Source organism: Sorex araneus, chromosome 5, assembly GCF_027595985.1.
Source record: "Sorex araneus isolate mSorAra2 chromosome 5, mSorAra2.pri, whole genome shotgun sequence".
NCBI classification, from domain to species: Eukaryota; Metazoa; Chordata; class Mammalia; order Eulipotyphla; family Soricidae; genus Sorex; species Sorex araneus.
Window position 1 is genome coordinate 56,681,562 of NC_073306.1, and position 20,966 is coordinate 56,702,527.

General features: G+C 48.4%; 1 non-coding gene and 1 pseudogene across 1 annotated transcript; one reads left to right on the forward strand and one right to left on the reverse strand.

Annotated features, from left to right (window-relative positions):
* The first annotated feature begins 6,646 nt into the window (after positions 1-6,646).
* On the forward strand, positions 6,647-6,771 carry LOC129405416 (U11 spliceosomal RNA; annotated as a pseudogene).
* A 9,736-nt stretch (positions 6,772-16,507) lies between these two features.
* On the reverse strand, positions 16,508-16,638 carry LOC129405408 (small nucleolar RNA SNORA51). Its single transcript, XR_008630559.1, has one exon. It is a non-coding gene; the product is annotated as a small nucleolar RNA SNORA51 (small nucleolar RNA).
* Positions 16,639-20,966: the final 4,328 nt, after the last annotated feature.

A 20,966-nucleotide genomic window follows, 5' to 3' on the forward strand; every position in this document is an offset into this window, starting at 1 on the left:
GTGGGTTTGTGATTTGACCTGTGGCATAAGAGTCTGTAACGCATGGTCAAATCCAACAGGGTCTTTGTAAACAAATTCCTGAGGCCCTAAAACGGAGCTACTTGGTGGGTTGCTGAATCTGGGAAGTACTTTCAAGCTCTTTGGGGCTTCCAAGTCTCTCATTCGTCAATCCCACTTGGGCTTCTGGACTGATTTTTCAGGGCAACCGTCTGAAGGGGTCACTACAAGTGAAAATCACAGGTTCTCTTACAGCTACATTTGATGCGTCTGGTACTAAGGTCCTACTTCACTTTCGTATTCAACCTAAGTGGCCCAAGTTACAGTGTGGCCCATCTTCATTGCAACTTCCTGACCCACCTATTTCTCAGCTCCCCCAGGGATGCTGGTGTGTTAAACCAATCCACCTGGGGGACATTTTCACACACTTCCCAACCTCAGGATTGTTGACAGGAGGGGCTAGGGACATAGCTCCAAGGGGTAGAGCACAAGCATTTATAGGGCAAATGCAGGGTGCCTAACATTGCATAGCCTGAGTACTACTGGGTATAGTACTGGCGGACCCTATCAATACTGGGAAGGGAAAAATAAAAAAGACTGGGGATCCGGAGAGAAAGCAGAACAGGCTGGGTGCACGCACTGTGTGCTTTCACTGCAGCCCTGCAGGTGCCTCTGAGCACCACCGGAAGCAAGCCCCGAGCTAAAGCCAGGACTAATGAGCCAGCCGCTTGACTTCTTGAGTATAGCTCAAAAACAAAAAACAAAAGCAGGGGTTCGCTCAACAGAATGAGTTTATGATTTGCATCTAGGAGGCCCAGGTTGAATGCCCAATACCTAACAGTCCCCTGAGCACTGCTGGGAGAGACCTCTAGGCATCAAGCTGGAAGTAGACCCTGAGCATTACCGGGTCTGCCCTCAACACAATCGAAACAAGGCTGAAGAGATAGCATAGGAGGGAAGGCACTTGCTCTACAGGCGGCCACTGTGACCACACGTCTGGTTTAATTCCTGGACCACGTGTGGCCCACCAAGCACTGCCAGGAGTAACCTTTGAACACAGAACCAGGAATAAACCCTGAATCCCAGGGGTGTTTATACCCTCCCCCCCAAAAAAAAATCAAAACAAAATTACTGACCATCACTCTGAGGTTTCTAGAATATCGGTTTACCGTAGAAACATAATGCAAACTGTTAATGCAATTCCCAATTTCCTAGGAGTCACATCTTAAAAGAAAATAACAGGTGGATTTCATTTTAATAATATTTTATTTAACACAATACATCTAAATTATTATCATCTCAATGTGTACTCAAAAAAATCTTACATGGGCCCGAGAGATAGGACAGTGGAGAGGGTGTTTACCTTGCATGTGGCCGACCCGGGTTCAATCCCCGGCATCCTATATGGTCCCCCAAGCACCGCCAGGAGTAATTCCTGAGTGTAGAGCCAGGAGTAGCCCCTAAGCATTGCCAGATGTGACAAAAAAAAAAAAATCTAATGTTAGGGGGCTGGAGCAATAGCACAGCGGGTAGGGCGTTTGCCTTGCACGCGGCCAACTCAGGTTCAATTCCAGCATCCCATATGGTCCCCTGAGCACTGTCAGGGGCAAATCCTGAGTTCAGAGCCAGGAGTAACCCCTGTGCATCGGCAGGTGTGACCCAAAAAGCAAAAAATAAAAAAACTAATGTTAGTAAAACACCCCGTGGTACTCAGGGATTACTCCTGACTCTGCTCAGAGATCTCTCCTGGCTGTGCTCGGGGACAATATAAGGTGCTTGGGATCAAACCCAAATCAGCCGTGTGCAAGGCAAGTGCCTGACCAGCTCTAGTATCTCGCTGGCTCTTGGGTCTGCGTTTTAACATAAACTGCTGTCTCAGGGAAGCAGGTGATAGGAGCTGAGGTTCTGATTACCCCAGCTCCTTCGCCCCAGGTGAGACTGTGGATGCGGGGGTCCCTCCACCCCCAATAAACGACATAGAAACCAGGAATAAATTCTGCTTCCCCCGTGGCACAAATCCCCGATCTCCACTGGAGTAGCTTCAGGTCTGGGGAGCTGATGGCGGTATTATGGGTGGCTAAATATAGTGAATGACACCAAGTGACAGCATGCAGACGCCCCATCTGGGGAGCGAGAGAAAGAACGTGCTCGGGCAGAGCTCCGCCGCGACGCCAAGCCACAAAGCTGGCAGATGGGAGGAATCTGCCTTGGCACTTGGACTTTCCCCTCCCCCCACTGCCATCCCCACTCCAGACACTGCCTTCACCAGCAGGGCCCCTTTCCAGCCCGGATTCCTGAGAGAGCAAAGCAAAAATCTCTGGGTATTCTCAGAGTCTTCTGCCAGGATCCCGTCTCGCGAGAGACCCTCCGGCACTGCCAACTAAGCTTTGCAGCTGTGAGTTAGACCCCCGTGGTGACTCTCTGATGCTGGTCTCTGACTGTTGCTCCAGCCCCTGGTCTCCACACCCCTATACTGAAGGATGCATGCAGCCCTTAGAAGGATGGCTTTGTCTTCCTCCTGACAGCAACTCCTGGCACAGAGAGCTCAGCAAAGACACTTGGAAGGAAACATCTGTTGAGAAGGCAAGGGAAACAATTCTCTGTCCAACCCGGGCTGGAGAGACGCCTCAAAGGGCTGAAGCACATGCATTGTGTTCGGGTGCCCTGGATCTTGGCGACACATGGTCCCCTCACACTAAATAACACCCCACCACCACATTTAAAAATCTGCCAATAAAATATGAGGTCATAATAATCACCTTTTCTTGGGGCCAGAACAATAGTACAGGAGGTAGGGCGTTTACCTTGCACACAGCCATCCTGGGTTCAATCCCCAACATCCCATATGTCCCCTGAGCACTTCTAGGAGTAATTCCTGAGTGCAGAACCAGGACTAAGTCCTAAGCACAGCCAGTGTGACCCAAAAACAAAAGATACATAAATAGTAACCCTTTCTCTCTATCTCTTATCCTCTCTCTCTCTCTCTCTCTCTCTCTCTCTCTCTCTCTCTCTCTCTCTCTCTCTCTCTCTCTCTCTCTCTCTCTCTCTCTCTCTCTGAAGAGGGAGGAGCACAGGCAATACACAATGGTGCGCAGAGCTTACTTCTGGCTCCTGTGCTCAAGAATCACTCCTGGCAGGCTTGAAACCTGCTGTATTATCTCTCCGACCCATAGTCACCTTTTCTTAAACACTAATTCTGTGCCAGCACCTGCCAGGGTAAACAATATTAAATGTCACTGTGAAAGCCAAAGTAATCAAATAGGTAATGATTTTGTATGATTCAATCCAGTGTTTTATATTTGTCATCTCACCTAATCCTTGCAAAAAAAAAAAAAAGCCGTGAGGTTATTTTTCCCCACTTAAGAGATATGGAATTGAGGCTCAGGGAGGAAGTAACTTGCTCAAGTCGCTGTAAATGAGAAATCCCAGCTTCTTTCTTCATAGGAGGAACCCACAGCTTTTCCCTTCTGGATCTTCCCCACGTCTGCCTGTTTCTCCTGCTCATAGAGTGCTTCCAACTCACAAACTTGTAAAGACATTCCCTGCCCCAGAGCAATGTGCTGCAAGCAAGCCGGGTGTCCCCCAGCATAAGCCCGTTCTGACATGATGCCCCTGGAGATTGCATCAGATCCCAGGGCTGAGGGAACAGTCCCACAAGAGTTCCCCCTCACATATATCCTCGAGTGCAGGTTGTTAGCTATGCTTCTGACCAGTCTCCTGTAGATCAGAGGTTCCAAGTACCTTCTCCTTGGAGTCAACGAATCTGTGTCTGCAGCTCACAGAACACTGCTGTACATTCACCAGTGTGCCTTAAAGGGACAGGAGAGAAGATACAGCTAAACAAACAGACGCATCAGGTGAAATCTCAGAGGGTCCCAAATGCAGGCAAGCCTTTCCCCACAGTCTTGGTGTACATCACCCTTGCTCATAGGTGTGTTTACCCTCCAGAAGCCCTGAAACTCCTACTAGTATTTTATAAAGGCGTCTTCATCTAGGAATAATTTACTCTGCCTACAATCCCTTCCTGCAGGATGGGAGATGCTGAAAATTCCCAACCTTCCCCTGGGGTCACTGGTGGAGGGATTCTGCCACGGGTGTTGGGTTGGGAGTTGGAACATTGAATCCCAAAAGCTGTTATGAAAATCTTTGTAAAGATTTTCATCTTTCACTTGTATCACTTGTCATCCCTTTGCTCATCAATTTGCTCGAGAGGGCGCCCGTAATGTCTCCATTTGTCCCCGTTCTTCCCAACGCTGCCGTATTGGAGGCTCTTTCAGGGTCAGGGGTATGAGGCCTGTTACTCTAACTGTTTTTGGCATATAGAATATGCCATGGGGAGCTTGCCAGGCTCTGCCATTATTTTAATCTTTACAAGATTAAAATTATTTTTTAAGAGGGGTGAAATGAAAAGATAGTACAGGGGTTTAGATGCTTGCCTTGCACGTGGCCAACCCCAGTTTGATCTCTAGCTTCATGCATAGTTCCCTGAACGCCACCAAGTGTGGCCCCTGAGTGCAGCCACGAGTAAGCCCTGAACACTACTTAGTGTAGCCCAAAAAAACAAACAAAATATGGAACAGAAAGGTTTATGTCAAAATGAACAACAAAAGCAATTGTGAGGCGGTGGAGAAAAAGGCACTTCACACTGTTGGTGGGATTGTAACCTGAACACATTGTAGAGAGTCTCAAGAAGCTGTAAGTATGGGCTAGAGAAATAGCACAGTGGGTATGGCCTTGCCCACAGCAGACGTAGGTTCACTTCCCGGGATCCCATATCAGGAGCGATTCCTGGTGCAGAGCCAGAAGTATTGCTGCGTATGACCCAAAAACTAAATTTTTTTAAAATGCTATAAATAGACCTATGCAATCCAGTATTCTCCTTCCCGGCATTTACATGAGGAAAATGAAAACATTTGGGGAAAAAATCCAAGCTTCGAATCCTAGCTTGTTCTTCCTGATGAGAAGCCATGCAGAAACCTACCCAATGTTCCCTCTGAGAACAAAATGAGCACCTGGTGTCCCAACCACTCTGGAATTCACCAAGGCTTACGATCTCATGTTAGGGAAAGTCAAAGACAAATATTAGAACGAGAGCTGAGGAGGCCGTGCAAAGGGGTGGAGCACGTGCCTCGTATGCACAGCCAGGCCCGTGGGGAGCATCTCTCGGGAGGCCCGCTAAAGACAAAAACAAAGATGCTCCTAATACTCTTCTTCTTCCTTTTTTTTAACTGACTGGTAGTTGCTGGTGCATTTCTGGCATTTTTTCATAGAATATATATATATATATATACATACATATATATATATAGTAATCAAGTTGACAAAAGTATGAATATACAACAAGGAAAGACAGCCTAAAACGGTATTTAAAAGCAGAGCTCTCCTCTTCTTTTTTCTTTCTTTTTTTTTTAATGTATTGGTTTTGCTTGATTTTGGAGCCATGCATCAGGGAGCTTACAAGGTGCTCCCAACTCTGTGCTTGGGGATGGGGCTTATTCCTGGTGAGGCTTGGTGGGGAGGGGGCAGGCAGTGTCAGGGATTAAACCTGCGCCTTCTGCAACGCAAAGTACATCTGTCCCTCTGAGCTGTCTCACTGGCCTCAGCCTTCTTATCACTTGAAAAGGGACAAAGGTGCTAGGAACCAGGGACAGAGGCAAACTCCATTTTATTTTATTTATTTATTTTTTACTCTTTTGATTGAATCACTGTGAGATAGATCCCTAAAAAGCTGCTCATGGTTAGATTTCAGTCATACAGTGTTCCAACACCTATCACTCCACCAGTGTACATTTCCCAGCACCAGTGTCCAAAGGTTCCTTCCCATCACCCCCCACCCCCCACCCCCCACCCCCTCCCTCCCTCCTTCTCTCTCTCCCTCTCTCTCTCTCTCTCTCTCTCTCTCTCTCTCTTTCTTTCTTTTGGGCATTGTGGTCTGCAGTATTGATACTGAAAGGTTATCAGGAATATCCCTTACCTACTTTTAACCCTCAGTCTTATCCAACGTGATCAGTCCCAGCTATTATTGTCATTCTGGTCTCTTCTCTGTCTTACCCACCCTCAGCCCCACACACACTGGTGGTTAGTTCGAACCTTCGATCAGTCCTCCTAACCCCTGTTTTCCCTGGCCATAGATACTAGTCTTCTACTACATATTATTTCTATATACCACAAATGAATGCAGTCATTGTATATCTGCCCCTCTCCTTCTGACTCATTTCATTCAGCATGATACTCTCCCTGTCCATTCATCTATAGGCAAATTTCATAACTTCATTTTTCCTGACAGCCGTATAGTATTCCATTGTGTAGATGTGCCATTGTTTCTTCATCCGTTTGTCTGTTCTCAGGCATTCAGGTTACAAACTCCACTTAAATAGGGGTCACAGCCCAAAGAACTGGAATACACAAGCGCTGTTGCTTATGATGCACAGCCTGGCAGTGTCCAGGGGGCATATGATGCTGGGATGGGACCCAGGGGCTCCACACGCTACACTTGTGCTCTGCCCCCGGAGCTGTCTCCCCAGTCCCTAGGTCTCCTATGATTGCTCAGAGGCTTGGGAGGCAGGAACAGAACCGAGAGTGGCCTGGTTTCAGAACCCTCCCACTGAACCCTGTCCTTGGCTATTTCATTTTAAAGGGGGGTGGGGCAAAAAAGGGCGTCTGCCGTGAGTGCCACCTGTAGGGCAGCTCACTGGCTCTACGTTCAGGATCAACATCAAGAGATTTAGGGAGCAAATTTTTTTTTTTTTTGCTTTTTGGATCATACCCAGCAATGCTCAGGGGTTACTCCTGGCTCTGCACTCAGGAATTACTACTGACGGTGCTTGGGGGACCATATGGGATGCTGGGAATCGAACCCGGGTTGGCTGCACGCAGGGCAAACACCCTACCTGCTGTACTATCACTCCAACTCTGGAGCAAAATTTTTTGGCAGTAGTGCAAGGGGTGATCCTGGCGCCCTCAAAAAAGAAAATAAAAAAATAAAAGGGGTGGGGGTGGAAGGATCTAGGAAGACTATACCCACCTGTTCTCAAGGCTCGTTCCTGGTTCTATGCTCAGGAATTACTCTGGGCCCGACTTAGGGACCCTGTGTGGTGACAGAGATCAAACCCAAGTTGGCTGAATGTAAAGCAAGCACCTTACCCACCACACTATCTCTCTAGCCTGACTACTTTTTTTTTCTTTGGGGGCCACACCCAGTGGTGCTCAGGGATTACTCCTGGCTCTCTGTATACTCTCAGGAATCACTACTGGTGATGCTTGGGGAACTGTATGGGATGCCAGGGATGGAACCCGGGTCAGCCTCATGCAAGGCAAGTGCCCTGCCCACTGTATTCCAGCCCCAACGACTTAATTTTAGATAAAACCTCCTAACCCAAGTTCAAGGAATTGTCATTCTCTTATTGATAAATTTTTGCCTTTGCACCAAGTCCCTTTTTTTCTTTTAAAACATACCCAGTGTTCTGTTAGAATCTCAGACTAAAAAAAACCCGCAAGTGGTATATAAATGCCTGGAGATTATAGTGTGATTCCTACAAAACCCTTCAATGGCAACAGAGCCCAGAGTGAAATTACATAACACAGTGTGTGCTTTCAATTCGTCAGCTGAGAATCAGACAGCAATTCTAAATCAGGAAAAGCAAATTAAATTCACTCATTCATTCTTCTTCTCCCAGCTGATATTTTGAATAGGCAGCTACTGTATTTAAAACTAGAATGATCAGGAGCTGGAGAGATAACAAAGAGGTTAAGGAGTTTGCCTTGATCACAGCAGAGCTCGTTCAATCCCTGCCGTTACATATGGTCCCCGAGAACCAGCAGGAGTGGGCCTTTAGCACAGAGCCAGGGGTAGGCCCAATGCCCAACAACAACAACAAAACTAGAATGTTTGTATAAGTTTTCCTCTAAACCTGACCAAAATGGAAAGCCACAAATAATTCTATCAAGACCAGAAGACCAGTAAAAACTGGAATTAAATGGACAAACCAGGAAGCTTGTTCTCCCTCAAAACTCCCTTGTGTGAGACATAATCTCAGACCTCAAGAAACTAACAGCTGGGGGCTGGAGTGATAGCACAGCGGGTAGGGTGTTTGCCTTGCAGGCGGCCGACCCAGGTTTGATTCCCAGCATCCCATATGGTCCCCTGAGCACTGCCAGGAGTAATTCCTGAGTGCAGAGCCAGGAGTAACCCTGTGCATTGCCAGGTGTGACCCAAAAGCAAAAATTTTTTAAAAAAAAGAAAAGAAAAGAAACTAACGCTGGGGCTAGAGCAATAGCACAACAGGTAGGGCATTTGCCTTGCACGCACCAACCTGAGTGCAATTCCCAGCATCCCATATGGTCCCCCGAGCACCACCAGGAGTAATTCCTGAGTGCATGAACCAGGAGTAACTCCTGTGCATCGCCGGGTGTGACCCAAAAGGGAAAAAAAGAACTGACAGCCAAGCTAGGGAAATAGGAGGAGAACAAAGAGGTGAGCTGATGGAGAAGGTATAAACATTTGCTGAATGGAATAATTAATACAGTCCCAAATTATAGAATTATACACACACACACACACACACACACACACACACACACACACTTTTTTCAAGCTAGTAGAGTGTCCATGAGTGACCGTGGTGTTCATTTGGGCTAGGATGGGTGATGTTTGAATGGATGTAGTAAAGAATAGTTGGGTAGAGGGCCAAAGAGATAGTACAGTGGGTAAGGGCATTTACCTACCTGGCTGACTCGGGTTCGATTCCCAGCATCCCATATGGTCCCCTGAGCACTGCCAGGAGTAATTCCTGAGTGCATGAGCCAGGAGTGACCCCTGTGCATTGCCAGGTGTGACCCAAAAAGCAAAATAAAAATTAAAAAGCACAGATCCTATTGAGCTTGTGTGTGAGCATGGTACCAACTGTGGACGAGAGCTACAACCACTACTTGTGCACCTCACCTAAGTGTGAGACCCAGTGCCCAGTGAGCAAGTGCGTGAGCACCGCCACAGAGGAAGATAAATCTCAGTGAGCACCACAGACGAGTGTGTAAGCACCAAAAAATGTGCGCGGATATAGTCATATTGCAACCAACCCCAGAAACCCCAATAATAACACATACCGCCATAACCCCAATAACAATATCACCAACTGTAACAAAGGGAAGGAGGAGAGGGGTAGAAATTCTTTTTATTTAAAGCACTGTTTTTCTTAGTTTGTTTGTTTTTGCTTTGGGGCCATGCCTAGCAATGCTCAAGGGATACTCCAGGCATAATTCCCGAGTGCAGAGCCAGGAGTATCTCAGGGCACCCTATGGGATGCCGGGGATCAAAGCCAGGTTGGCCGTCAGCAGGGCAAACAACCCAGCGCACGGTGCCCTCTATCCAGCCCCAAACCCTGTACTTTTTTTTTCTGGCTTTTTGGGTCACACCCGGTGGTGCTCAGGGGTTACTCCTGGCTCTGAACTCAGGAGTTACCCCTGGCGGTGTTCAGTGGACCATATGGGATGCTGGGAACCGAACCCGGGTGGGCCAAGTGCAAGGCAAACGCCCTACCCGCTGTGCTATCATTCCAACCCCAGCAAACCCTGTACTTTAGAAAGAAAAGAGTAACATATGTTTTCATTTGTTTCTTTGGGCCACAACCAGAGCTGTCTGGGGGTGACTCCTGATCATTCTTGAGGTGACTCAGACAGTGCTTGGGGAAGCAGACTTCTCACGTGGAAAGAATGTGCTCAGTTTTTGAGCTGTCTCTCTGGCTCAGGGAAAAGTTTTCAGAAACTGCCTGAGGAGGCCAGGGAGATGGCTCCAGCAAGGGTGCACACAGCTATCAGGTGTAAGTCCAGTTCCCAGCAACATATCCCTCCAGCCAGTCAAAATATCAGCAGGAGGGGCTGGAGCGATAGCACAGCGGGTAGGGCATTTGCCTTGCACACGGCCAACCCGGGTTCTATTCCCAGCTTCCCCGAGCACCGCCAGGAGTAATTCCTGACTGCAAAGCCCAGGAGTAACCCCTGTGCATCACCGGGTGTGACCCAAAAAGCAAAAACAACAACAACAGCAACAAAAACCATCATCAGGAGGGGACCCACTTAACACTAAAGGAAGGGGTCCGAGTGATAGTACAGCAGGTAGAGTGCTTGCAAACGGCCAACCAATCCCCAGCATCCCGTATGGTGCCCTGAGTTCCCCCGGGAATGATCCCTGAGTGCAGAGCCAGGAGTAAGTCCTGAGCACTGCCGGATGTGACCCACCCTCCGTTGAAAAAAAAAAAAGGGAGAAAAGGTCTGGAAAGATAGTATAAGAAGCTTGCCTTGCACACAGCCCCCTGGATTTGACACGAGGCACTACATGTGATCTCCACCCAGCACTGCCAGGGGTTACCCCTGAGCTCAGAACTAGGAGTAAGTCTTGAGCACTGGCCGATGTGGCCCAAACCTCCCCCACTAAAAAAAAAAAAAAAATTAAAAAGGGGGGCTTGAGCAATAGCACAGCAGGGAGGGCATTTGCCTTGCATGAGGCCAACCTGGGTTCAATTCCCAGCATCCCATCCCATATGGTCCCCTGAGCACCGCTGGGAATATTCCTGAGTGCAGAGCCAGGAGTAACCCCTGAGCATTGCCGGTGTGACCCAAAAGGCAAAAAAAAAAAAAAAACCCAAAAAACAATAGAAGAAGAAGAAGAAGAAGAAGAAGAAGAAGAAGAAGAAGAAGAAGAAGAAGAAGAAGAAGAAGAAGAAGAAGAAGAAGAAGAAGAAGAAGAAGAAGAAGAAGAAGAAGAAGAAGAAGAAGAAGAAGAAGAAGAAGAAGAAGAAGAAGAAGAAGAAGAAGAAGAAGAAGAAGAAGAAGAAGAAGAAGAAGAAGAAGAAGAAGAAGAAGAAGAAAAGAAACTATTAGAGGAATGATCAAATCCATAGTACAGCTCTATGTTTAAGTACTTTGCAGCACATAAACTGAAACAAATTGTGTATAGACTGACATGGAAAAAACTCCAACAGAGAGCGTTGAATATTAGTGTCAATAAAGGAGGTAGGGGGAGGGGGAGGGGAGGGTATGGGATCAGCAGTAGATCCTGTGCCTTGTAGGCGTGAGTCTTTAGGTTCTGTCTCAACGCTGACAAAAAGGGGAGGAAAAAAGAACCTCAGACTGAGCCCTGGATGTCTGCAGAAACTTACATAGGTATAAACATGCCATGAGAGAGATACGGACGCAATCCCATAAAACTGACAATAGTTATCGCTTCTGCAAAAGGCAGTGTGACTGAGGGGATTTAAACTTTATCTCCATTGCTTGAAATTTTTTACATAGTGAGAATTTAATTACATATGTATTTTTAAGTAATTTCTTAAGCGGCTTAAAACCCTTGGCATCGTACTTGTGCTGAGCAGTTCCCCTCCTGGTTAGCATAATCTCTTCTCTCTGACAACCCACAGTCACAGTTTTCTTCTCCTCTTCTCCTTCTGCAGTTGGGCATCCTACCACCAGTTTAGGATGAATAGTTCACTCCTTTTGGAGATAAGCAGCAACTTACTCCTCTCTGTAAAGTGATTATAATTCTCCGTCCCTATTTTGTGTGCTTATGTGTGTTTTGTGCTTTGTTTTGCTTTCGTTGTCATTTTGGGCCACTCCTGAGGTGTTCAGGGGTGATATTCCTGGCTTCACCCACTGAGTCTGTGGGGCTCCCAGATAGAAAGCATGCACCCTAGTCCTTTGAGCTGCAGAGGGATCTTCCCCAGCTCTTCCCTCATTTTAAACAAAAGGAAACTAAGGCAGAGAGAGGTTAAGTAACCAGCTCAAGGTCACACAGTAAATGACTGATCTAACAGAAGTCGAATTTCCCCCTCACCAGGTCTGCATACTTAACCACTCCACCTCCCTACCTCTTTAGATAGTTAACTTGCTTTTAACATTTATATCTCACTCTGGTTTTGTTTTCCAAAGCCAAGATCTTGCCACTAGGAATGAACATCTAACCATTACTCCCCTTTGCTGTTTCGTTTTGTTTTGGAGTCATACCCAGCTGTGCCCAGGATACTCCTGGCTCCATGCTCGAGGGATCACTCCTGGTGGTGCTTGGGAGACCTGATGTGGTGCAGGGTCCTTTGCATACAAGGCAAGCACCATAGCGCCTGTATTATCTCTCCAGCTTCATGTGGCAATCTCAGAAATTGAGCTTCAACTGGAAAAAGAGAGCTTTTTTTTTCTTGTGGTTTTATTTTGTCTTATTTCTGGGTTACACCCGGTGATGTTCAGGGGTTACTTCTGGTGGTGCTCAAAGGACCATACAGAATTGAATCCAGGTTGCCCTTACCACTGAGCTATCCCTCCAGCCCCAAGGAAAGAGCTTTATCGTGCTCAGTGTACATTGTACTCACAGCACATGCTGGCACACATCCAGAGAACCAAATTACTCACACATGTGCAGAAAACCGAATCAACTGCTGACTTGAGAGTCTGCTGCCAAGACGGGAGCGAGAGAGAGGCTAGAAATTGGGTGAGGTGTGTGTGGGGTGTGTGTGTGTGTGTGTGTGTGTGTGTGGCGGTGGTGTGTGGTGTTAGAGGGTCCAGCAATGCAACTGTTTCCAGCAGGCTTTTGGCCACCTGCTAAATCCCAGCGGCTGAGCTGACTTCAGCTGTACAAAACGCGGCCCCATCTGCAGTGTGAATGGTGCGTGACTTTTTGCTCCGGAGCTCCGTAGAGTCTGCTCGTGAAATCGGAGAAGGCTGTAGCATATGATTGCCCCAAACCCACTCAGAGAATATTTTGAGAAGTCTAATTATATGGTGGGGTTTGAAAGGAAGAGGGCTTAGCCTGGCCCTTTGGGCAGGCTGGCAATGCCTGGTAGGGAATTTTGACTTGTTCTGTGGTACAAGGGCGCCCCCTGCAGCTAGATTATGGTGACTGCAACCAAACCTTCCTTGGCGCCCCCAGATGCCTCAACTATATACCAAAGACAACAATCTCTGCTTCCCGGGGCTGCTGTGACGATCAGGGAGAGGAAATATCCCTGCAGCACAGGCCCAGCATGGGACCGACTGTGCAGGAAGCCAGCTGCCTGCAGCGGCCCCCTCCTTGCCACGTCATCAGCATCTTGAACTACAGTGAGGGAACTTGGTGACACAGGGAGGGCAAGGACAGTCTGAGGGCCAGGGGAGACCTGAGCCAGTTAGCACTGGGAGGGACTCCTGAGCAGTGCTCAGGGGACCCGGGACCATTCCCAGCAACTTGGTCAACTGGACCAAACAGTTCAATGCAGTGCTTCTGGGGCCATGAGAGCCACGCCTGGAGGGACCTGGGGGCCTCTGAGGCTACACCCAGTGGCGCCAGAAATCAAACCAGCCGCCACTCCTGACCACTGGGCTGTGTCCCCCGTCCCAGGGCAGCAGTTTGACTTGCCAGCTACGTCTAGTCCCCATGGAGACAAAGACGTTTCCATCCCCTCCTCTTCCCTGAAGAGTTGAGAGGAAAGTGCCTCCGGCTGGAGCCAGTACAGCCGGTGAGGCATTTGTCCTGCACGCGGCCAACCCATCTTCAATCCCTGGCATCCCATACGGTCCCCTGTGCCCAACAGAACTATTTTCTGAGCACCATTGGGTGTGTGCCCCCCCAAAAAAGAAAACAGCCCACCAAGAGAGCCGGCATGTACCTGGAGGAGCCCAGGTATTTGCAAATCTCACAGGACATGTTCTTTCTGTCCCTGAAAGCAGGGAAGGTGGCTTTATCTTTTCTGTGACTCAAGCCTCCAGCTTCTCTCTTCAGGTCTCCTGATTTGACCTACACCCACCCCGCTTCCTGTAAGTTAGAGGCTGGACCGGGTGGAACCCTGGGCTCTGCCCATGTTTCTGTCCAACCAGGCCACACAGCCCACCCCGGGCTCTCTCCTTTCTTCCCCTCCAGTCTCTGGAACAGCACCCAACCTGGCCAGGAACAGGGCACAGCTGTAGGGCACATGTCTTGCTAGCATGAGCTTTGATCTCCAGAACAGAAAAAAGAAAAAAATCCAACCCTGTGATCTCTCCTCCAAGTTCTTTCCTGCTTATAACCCTAGGGAAATCAAGAGAGGTTGCAGAAAACAGTCAAGGAAGGGGAATCTCTGCTTTTCGTTGAGACAAAAAGGAACTCGAGAGATTGCTCCCATTTCCTTTCCTGACTCAGTGCTCTGATTTTTTCTTGGCTAATTCGGTCTCCTTCTAAATGTCTTCATTTTGGGACTCCTAAACAGTATTAGGTGGGGAGGGTGCTGGGGGACAGTCCCAGTGATATTTGACCAGCACCTGGGATCAGGCAGTTTTGCGCTCAAGCCTAGCAATGCAGCACTGCTCAAGGCCACTCCTGAGGTGCCAATGGCAGGCAGGGGGGCGCGCGGCGGGGGGGGGGGGAGGGAGTACAGAGTAGCAGGGACAGACTTTGGGTCTTGTGAATGCAAGACAGGAGTTGCAGACCTCTGAGCTCTCTTCCCAGTCACAACAAATATACTTTTATTTTTCAATTTTTTTTAAGATTTTATTTATTCATTTGGCTTTTTGGGTCACACCTGGCAATGCTCAGTGATTACTCCTAGTTCTGCACTCAGGAATTACTCCTGGCAGTGCTTGGGGGGGGGGGGGGGACCATGTGGGATGCCGGGGATCGAACCCCAGTCGGCCACGTGCAGGGCAAACATCTTACCTGCTGTACTTTCGCTCTGGTCCCCAAATATACGTTTTCACTTAAATTTTTGATGGGTCAGGGCCAGAGGGAGAGCTCAAAGGGATGTGCTTTGCATATAAGGCCTAGGGTATGACTCCTGACTCTGCATGGTTCTCCAAACACCATCCAGGAGTAACCCTCAAGCCCAAAGTGAGAGCAAACGCTGAGCACTACAGGTTAAGGCCCCCCAAAATCAAAACATTATTTTTGGTTCATCACAGAGTTTTGAATTATTCTTTTAAAACGTCACACCAAAATGCTACTCATCTTAATCACTGAGATTCTGACCCTCTTCAATTCTGTGCACTCCCCTCATCCTGGTGCTGACCCTAAGATTAAAGCCACCACTTCCTCAATGGACTCCCTGTCTCCTAACCACCCCCTGCCCACTGTCTCCTTTCACTTTCTCAAGATGGACAGATCCCATGCATCTTCCGTGTCTGTTTCCTCCTTCATGGGCTATGAACCTCCTGTGTGCAACACTCCACACCTCGGTCCCTTTGGAAGCAAGAAGAAAGTTTGTTCGACTAGTAAATACGCATTGGTCCCCTGCTGTGTGCCAGCCACTCTGGTGAAGGACAGCGAATAGACTTCTTGCCTCTGGGGTGGGAAGTTCAGACAAAAAGCATATTCCCAACAAATTAAAAGCAGGGGCGAGGTATGTGGCTCAGTGGTAGAGTTAGGCCTGACAGGTGTAGACCCTGGGTTCTCCAACACCAACCGCCCACCCTCCAAAAGAAAGTATTCCCCAGGGGATGGGGAGATATATCAAAGGGCTGGGATCAAACACGGCACGCTGGGGCTAGAGAGATAGAATAGCAGGTAGGGTGTTCGCCTTGCACATGACCTACCCAGCATTGCATACAGTCCCTGAGTACCTCCAGGATTCCTGATTCCTGAGTGCAGAGCCAGGAGTAAGCCCTTAACATCACCAGGTTTGACAAAAAAAAAAAAAAAAGCTGGCATATACTGAGCCCTGGCGTCACCCCTAGCACCGCTGGGTGTGACCCTGATGGACCCCAGTGTCACCATGTTCAAGCAACGTCGTCTCAAGTCCTGAGCACTGAGCCATCAAGGCCAGTACAACTAGGGTGAGTATGGGGTGGAGGTGCTAAGCCATCTGTAATTGCTTAGGACCTCACCCCCCCACACACATACACACACACACAAAATAATCTTCCCTGAGTACTTCCAGGCTGAGCCAGGAGTGGCTAAAAAAAAATTTTTAATAATTTTTTTTTAAAAATCAGAAAAAGTAGCAATATGTTCTATAAAGAAAAAGAGGGGCCAGAGTGACAGTACAGTGGGTAGGGTATTTGCCTTGCACACGGCCGACCCGGGTTTAATCCCCGGCATCTCATACGGTCCCTCAAGCACCGCCAGGAGTAATTCCTGAGTGCAGAGCCAGGGGTAACCCCTGAGCATCACTGTGTGTGTGACCCTGTCACTGTCACTGTACTCTCATTGTTCATCAATTTACTGGAGCGGGCACCAGTAAGTCTCCATTGTGAGACTTGTTGTTACTGTTTTTGGCATATCGAATACGCCACGGGGAGCTTGCCAGGCTCTGCTGTGCAGGTGAGATACTCTCGGTAGCTTGCCGAGCTCTCCGAGAGGGACAGAGGAATCAAACCTGATTGGCCGCATGCAAGGCAAACGCCCTACCTGCTGTGCTATCGCTCCAGCCCAAGTATGACACAAAAAGCAAAAATAAATAAATAAGTGATAATTTAAAAAGAAAAAGTGTTGGGGCCATGTGCTTACAAAGGTCACTCACAGATTGGGGAGACTTAAATGGGGAATAGTCTTACTTGTTTTCTGTGTCATTTCCCCCACCCAATCCTCAGATTCATTCACAATATAGACTGGGCAAAGGGCCCAGGCTGAGCGTGGACACGGGGTAGGGATACTGTGCCTTCTCCTTCTACCCGGTTGGTGTCAAGAACACAGTCTGTGGGGAGCACAAGGAGACCTGAGTGGGGAATTGTTAGACCCGGGGCTCCGGGCACTGATGGAGGTACAAAGGGGTTGAGGGGATGGTCAGGAGCTATTTATAATGGCAAGAGAAAACCAGAACGGAGACTTAAATACGGAGGAAGTGGCCGAGTGGAGAAGCCACTTAGAGTGTGAGCCAGGCCCAGAGCTGAGGAGCAAGATGGGGAGCCGGGTCTAACTTGGGGAAAGCTGAGACCACAGTGGCCCGTTGGGCAGCAATCTTGGAGGTCTGAGAGGTCGTGACAGGTGCTTGGGAGGAAGAACCAATGACCACACCAGATTTCCAGCTTGGAGATTGGTAGATGGTGGCGCCAATAAGAAGAGAGGAGCAAGCTCCTTGATGCCCGGTGTGGTCAGGCCTGGCCTGGGTTGTATAATCCTTTGAGATGCCCAGATGGAGACATTGAGGACACAGCGGGAAAAGTCAGGGAAATGGAAGCAGAATCATTTCTGGAAGAAGGAAGATGAAACCCTGAATTTTGAGCAAGAAGACCTTTGATGCCTACCCCAGGGATCAATTGGGGCGATGTGGGTTTCTTTCAGAGGCAAATAAAGCTCCAAGACAATAAAATCAACTGATATTCCGCCCCTCCTCCCAGATCTAAGCCTTTCTAGAGTTATTGGGGGCAAACCAAGCATGAGATTAGAAATACAGTTGATTGTACCAATGGCAGTTGATAAAATGCAATGCTTTCAGATTTTAAGTTTTGTGTTGTTGTAGGGACATTTCTGACAGTGCTCAGAGCTACACTAAGCCTTGGTGGCTGTGTGGGGGGAGGTTACTCCTGGTGGTTCTCAGGGGACCATGCAGTGCCAAAAATGGAACCCAGCCTCCTGCACACAAAACACACGCTCTAACTCTGTGAATTATCTCCCTAGACTTGAATTTTTATTTGTTTCGGGGTCATGTTTGGCTTACTCAGGGGGTACTCCTGGCTCTGTGTCTCCAGCTCACTCCTGGAAGTGTTCAGGGGACCAGAGATGGTACTGGGGGTCAAACCAGGGTCTGCCACAGGAAAGGCAAGCACATTAATCACTATACTATCTCTCTGGGCTCTGCCAGCCTTAATTTTTTATTATGGATTTTACTCCCAGTCTTTGGGGAAGAAAATGCTTCTAAAATAAGATTTCCGGGGCTGGAGCAATAGCACAGCGGGTACGGCGTTTGCCTTGCACCCGGCCGACCCGGGTTCTAATCCCAGCATCCCATATGGTCCCCTGAGCACCACCAGGGGTAATTCCTGAGTGAAGAGCCAGGAGTAACCCCTGTGCATCGCCGGGTGTGACCCAAAAACAAAAAAAATAAAATAAAATAAAATAAGATTTCCAATCAAGGGGCCAGAGAGATAGTACAGTGGGTGGGGCACTTGCTGACTTTGCATGCAACCAACCTGGTTTTGATCAATCCCCAGCACCCTGAGCCCTAAATGAATGATCCCTGAGTACCGACCCAGGAGTAAATGCTGAGCACCACCAGGGATGGCCCCAAAACAAAGCAACAAAAAAACACTCACCCAAGATTGCTCAACTTTCTTGTTATCCAAACACTAGGGAAATATTAAAAAATGGGATCATTCTTCCAACCCCAAAGGGTCAGTGTGAGGGCTAACAGACTGTTAACACTGTAAGTGGTGAGTACAATATGAACAATCTAGCAGCCTGCTGGCGAAAAGCAATTCCCACTCTACAGACAAATGAAAACAAACAACAAAACCTTGGTCACACCACCGGGACACCTTGAGAGACCAGGCAGGAGCAGACCATGAAAATCTCCAAGGCCATCTGCAGCTGTGCCTTGCTGGAATCCTAAAGTTCAGGGCGGAGGTACAGCTGCCCGGGAATTTGTTCCTCCATAACCTTGAGCTCCCCAAATCCCCATGAAGCCGGGAAATGGTGTGACAACAGCGTGTGTGGGCACACTGGCACCCAGGGTCCCTCCATAAATCAAGGTCTCACTTCTGTGGGTCTCAGACAACTTTGTCCAAGGTGAGCTGGGCAGAGCTAAAGGGCAGAGGCTCATTTCAGAGTGGCATCTGCCTTTGAAATGAAAATCCTGAGGGTGCCGAGAGGAACAGTTCTCTAGAAATGCATCCTTCTTTCATCTCAGAAGACAATTCCGTCTGTAGGTGTTTGAAGGAGCCTGACAGTCTTCTCAGGAATTCATCCAACTAGGTGATCTCAGAGAACCCTTGAGAAAAATCCTGGGGTTCCAGGGCTGGGTCAGCCCACAGCAAAATTAAGGTGATCTCAGCTCTGCCACGTTACTCTCAAAGCAGCCGACTTAGACAGGTAAATCACAGAATGTTAACCAGCTGTGCTCACACCCTTCTCAATATGGGCTCAGAAACCACAGGCAAGGATGGGTCTCTAGTGCAGGAAGGACTTGTCCAGGGTCATAAGAGTTATGAGCCTTGAGGAGAAGATGCAAGGTAAGGCCCAGGGGTCCAAGTTGTTTCTCAAGACCTCACTACACACTTTGTTCCAAGCCTCCGGAAAACCAGCCTCCGGAAAACCAGCCCTCTCCGGCCAACTCTTCCTGCCATCTTAATGAGTGGTGAGCAGCATGTAAATGAGCATTGAGTTTGGAAACCACAAGGCCCTGCCTAGCTCACAAACACGTGAGCAGAGAAGGAAATATCCCTGAGTACCACCAGTACCTGCCAAGTTAACTACCTTCAAATCCCCGGAGGTTGAAGACAACAAGGGAACTGAACTGAGGTCAATCCCTGCCAAGTTATCAAGCCCCCAGAGTGACTCCTGATGACCTGATGAGGGCCTGATAAAAGCAGCTGAAAGAGTGTAAACACACACACATTCACATATGCACATGCTCACACACAGGCACGCACACCACTGTTTGCAATTAATACGATGGTGGATCGAAATGTTTGGTTTGTTGTATATTCAAGAAATGGTTTCCAGGGGGCTGGAGCGATAGTACAGCAGGTAAGGCGTTTGCCTTGCACGCGGCCAACCCGGGTTTGATCTCCGGCATTCCATATGGTCCCCTGAGCACCTCCAGGAGTAATTCCTGAGTGCAGAGCCAGGAGTATCCCCTGTGCATCGCTGGGTGTGACCCAAAAAGCAAAAAAAAAAAAAAAATGGTTTCCAGAGGCCAAAGAGATAGTATAGCAGATAAGGAGCTTGCCTTGTATGATCCAGGTTCAATCTCTGGCACCCCATGTGGTTCCCCAAGCCCCTTCAGGAGTAATCCCTGTGTTCAGATCCAGGAGTAAGCCCAGTGCACAGATGGATATGCCCCCCTACACACAAAATAAGAAATGGATTCGGAGGCTGGAGAGATAGTATAGCAGATAGGGTGCTTACTTTGCATGAGAGTGGTCAAAAAGGGGAAAAAAATGGTTTCTGACCTTAAGTGGGTAAGCTGCCATCACTGGCTTTCCTTCTCACTGCTCTTTGGGTAGGTTTGGGGACACTAGGGGGACACGGCTTCAGGAAAGGTGCTGTTTGGCTATGCCCAACTATCCTCTGGGACAACTCCTGACTCTGTGCTCAGGGATCACTTCTAACATTGCTCGGGGAACCGTAAGTGGTCCGGAATCTAACGTGGGTCAGCCATGTGCGAGATAAGTGTCCTACTGGCTGCACCACTTCTCCAGCCCCTCTCAGCCTTCCTTAAAGCACAGATCTAGGGCAGAGGGATAGCTTAAAAATATGCCTTGCATGAGTGAGGCCCAAAGTTCAATCCCTGACACACCATGCATCCCAGTCCCCCACCCACCTCCATCTGCCGCAGCAATGCCAGGTATATACCCGGTGGCCCCAACAAACCATACCATTGACCTGGATAGTTGAGTATCACCAGAAGTGGTCTCAAGGTCTCCTGAGCCTTGCTTTAAGTGGATCCCCTTAGGCCCCCAAAATAATAAATGAAAGATGGCAAAGAGACAGTTCAAGGGTTAAGGAATATGTCCTACGTATGGCCAACCCCAGTTCAATGCCCGACATCATATGGTTCCCTGAGCATTGCAGACCAACTGGCCAATAATCTCACGGAATGCTCCGCACTGCCTGGGAAGTATCCCCAATATAAAAAAATAAAATAAAATACACGCATCACAGACCTTACTGCAGTGTAACTGAACTATCACTATTAGAGAGCCACCCGGTGAGAGCAGTCACTGCGCCTGGCTAATTTTCTCACAAGCAAGTATAGCGCTGCATGCATATTTTCAAATAACTAAGTGAATGAATGGAAGGCAGGAATGCATGCACGACAACTTTGCCTTCTCTTTGAAATCCTCAGTTCATTTACCAACCCTCTTTGCGCTGCACTGAGAGGCTC